The following is a 3821-nucleotide window of genomic DNA, read 5'->3' on the forward strand; positions in this document are numbered from 1 at the left end:
TTGGACAAGTTTATATGGCAGCTCGGTGTTGGAAGAGGAGGAAGAGTGCGGAGTTGCGCACATTGTTGAGCATCTTGCTTTCAGTGCGACTAACAAGTACACGAATCATGATATTATAAAGTTTCTTGAAAGTGTTGGTGCAGAATTTGGGGCTTGTCAAAATACAGTGACATCTTCTGATGAAACTGTTTATGAATTTTTTGTTCAGGTTGACAAGCCTGAAGTTTTACCTCAGGCTATATCTATACTGGCTGAATTCAGTTCAGAGGTAATAGTGACGTTTTGGTTTTTTATATAATTTGAGATTTTATCATATATCTTTATAGGTTCAACCTTATGCCTAGTACAAATTCGGGTATCATCAGATGATTTGGAGAAAGAAAGAGGAGCAGTTCTGGAAGAGTATAGAGGTACTAGAAATGCTAATGGAAGGATGCAGGAGGCACATTGGGCGCTCATGATGGAAGGTTCAAAGGTCTAGTTGTTGGCACTTGTAATTCCAAATAGAGAACAATAAGCATGGTCATCGCTCTCGTGTTGTTCCTTGTGTTTTTAGTTGCATTATGGAAATTTGCATGGGCTTCTCCAAAGGAGTTGGAAGGAATTCCTGGTAACCTGGGTTGGCCTGTTGTTGGTGAAAGTTCATCATTTCTGTCAGAGTTTTCGAGTCCTCAGGGGATTTACAGTTTCATCAAAAATAGACAAAAAAAGGTACTTCAACATTTATCAAGATACATGGCAGTATATAGGCCAACACTAATAATCTTTTATCTAACCTTTTGTGTTAGGTATGGCAAGGTGTTCAAGAGCTATGTACTAGGTAAATATATAATTTTCATGACCGGGAGAGACGCATGCAAGATTTTGTTGACAGGGAAAGATGGTTTGGTTACCTTAAACCTCTTTTACACTGGAAAACAGGTACTTGGTTCGACAAGCTTGCTCCAACAGTCTGGTGAAGAACATAAGCGGCTCCGTAGATTGATTGTTGAGCCTCTCTCATTTGATAGCCTCAAAAAATACATTCAATTTATAAATACTTTGGCTGCTGAAACATTAGACCAGTGGCTAGACCGGGAGGTTTTGGTTCTTGAAGAGGCTTCTGCAGTTAAGCTCGTTCATCATGTTTTTGTTATATTAACAGGTTCTACGTCATAAGTAACCTTTTGAGATAAATCGTAATTTTCCTGTTCTGCAGTTCACATTAAAGGTGATAGGAAACATGATTATGAGCTTGGAACCTACTGGTACAGAGCAAGACAAATACCGAACTAATTTTAAATCAATTTCTTCCTCATTTGCATCCTTGCCACTCAAGCTTCCTGGAACTGCTTATGATCGAGGTATTAAGGTATGCTTAAAGATGAACTGAACAAAACTTTGTGTCCAACTAAATTAAAAATAAACAAATCATAAAGGTATGTATTGATATATCTTTTCTTTTTCAGGCACGCGATAGGATGTATGCCATGTTTGATTCAATTATTTCCAAAAGAAGATCAGGAAAAAGTGTACACCAGGACTTCCTGGAGTCACTGATATAGAAACATACTAAAAATGATTGGGGAGAAGTTCAAGATGATAAACTGATGGATAAACAGTTAAAGGACAACATACTAACATTGCTCGTCGCTGGACATGATACCACCACTACAGCACTGACATGGCTCATTAAATTTATTGAAGAAAATCCAGATGTTTTGGAACGTCTCAGGGTAATCAGTGTTCTATGCATAACCAAAAATATCAGATTATTACTACTCGAAATGACAAATTTTATATTGATTTTTCAGAAAGAACACACGAAAATTCTGGATAACAGAAAAACAGGATCAAGCCTCACATGGTCAGAAGTCACAAACATGCCTTACACAACAAAAGTAAGAACCAAAACTGTAATATTTAGTTATGGTGTTAAGATTTCTGTAATATTTAGCTATATTAATATTGTTAATTCTTCCAAATATCAGGTTATTAGTGAAACTCTTCGTATGGCAATAATTTTACCTTGGTATTCAAGAAAAGCTGCTCAGGACTTTCAGATTACTTGACTTTAGTCGTATAACTTCTGTCCGTTTATTAGTTTCAATGTTTATAACCAATTGCAGGCACCCATAAAGCCTTTTGGCTACCTTGGATTTGGAAGCGGACCTCGGATGTGCCCAGGAATCAACCTTGCAAAGATGGAGCTTTGTATATTTGTTCACCATCTTGTTTGCAGATACAAGTAAGACTACTTAAGGAATAAATGACAATGTATTAATTAACTAGAAGATGAGACCTCATAGCAATACAATTTAAACTGGTCAGCATGAAAATGGAATTATAGATTTTGTCAAGCATCAAATTATTATTGAAACAGCTCTTTTGTTAAAAGGTTTTAGGCTCCTAAAATTATACATGTAAAGAAGCTTACAGGGAGTGAATTTTAGTTCCATTATAAAATTGTTTCCTTGCCTGCAGGTGGACAGCTCTAGAGAAAGATGACAGTGTCCAACAACACTAGTCTGGATGCCCAAGAACAAGTTACCTATCAAAGTTGAGGCACTGTGAACAAAATGTTGCAACTGTTTCTATTTTCTTAAGTAAACATACTGTAAGCAAGGCTTTTTCAGTCTCGGAAATAAGCATGAACGGATCTGCTACAAGTTATCAAATACGTAGACACGATGTCCGCATGTATGACTGTATGTACATGTTTGTGTCGGGGGAGAAGGACATGGGCAAATCTTTTAAATTTCCGATAGATGAGCCCAATGTGCCTCCTGCAAAAGATCAGCGTCATGGATATATTGTTCTCTATCTTAGAGTTTGCTGCATCTTATAATTCATATACTAATCTCAGATCGCGAATGCACCATATTTCTGCTGAGAGGTATAAACTATAAAGAACTTCCGCACACTGATATATGTTTTCTCTGTCCCTGCTTTGACTTTGGGTATACTCCATAAAAACCTTGAGCATCATACTTCACTATTTTACAGGCCACCTTTAAATCTTTTTCGCCAAGAATTAGCTGGAACATACATCTATTTAGACGTGTTGCAGAAGTCAACTGGTGGACAAAACTCTAAAACACAGCGGGAACTTGGATCCAGTTTTCGTGAGAATATAGATGCTTCACCAAAATATATAGATGATGAATTGATGGGCATAACAGAAAACAAACTAGTATCTTTTCAATGTAAGATGCAGTTTATTTTGATGATGATAAAGGACCAGACTATGTATTTAAGCATGTATTCAAATCTATTATTTCTTTAGTTTACTTGAGTGCAAGTTCCGTATATTTGATATATCTTAGTTACAAAAGCAATTGTACATCACTTTTAAAGAACAAAAATTGATGTCAAAAAAAGTTAATGTACATACTTCTAGATAAAAAACTGATGTCAAAGACTGCCATGTTCAAGTATAAATTGAAAATAGGCATCACTTTGTTTGGGATAAAACTGATGTTTATGTGACAATATAGACATCACTTTTAAAGAAGAAAAACTGATGTCAAAAAAGTTAATGTACATCGCTTTTAGATGAATAATTGATGTCAAAGACTGACATGTTCAAGTCTAAATTAAACATAGACAACACTTTGTTTGGGATAAAACTGATGTCTATGTGTCGATATAGACATCACCTTTCACTAAAGAAATCGATGTTTAATATCTGATTTTACATCACCCAAATGAAAATACTCGATGTCTATGTGGAAAAAAACATAGCTCGTAATATGTTTAATCTGTTGTAATAGGTGTAATTTATTTATTAAATTATTTATTTCTAACAATTTTTGTAAAAAAACAATGCATGGACATCATTT

General features: G+C 35.3%; 1 pseudogene; it reads left to right on the top strand.

Moving 5' to 3' along the window:
- Positions 1–374: 374 nt before the first annotated feature.
- Positions 375–2698, top strand: LOC141716800 (abscisic acid 8'-hydroxylase 3-like; annotated as a pseudogene).
- The last annotated feature ends 1123 nt before the right edge of the window (positions 2699–3821 follow it).

Source organism: Apium graveolens, chromosome 4 (genome assembly GCF_009905375.1).
Source record: "Apium graveolens cultivar Ventura chromosome 4, ASM990537v1, whole genome shotgun sequence".
In the NCBI taxonomy this organism is placed as follows: Eukaryota; Viridiplantae; Streptophyta; class Magnoliopsida; order Apiales; family Apiaceae; genus Apium; species Apium graveolens.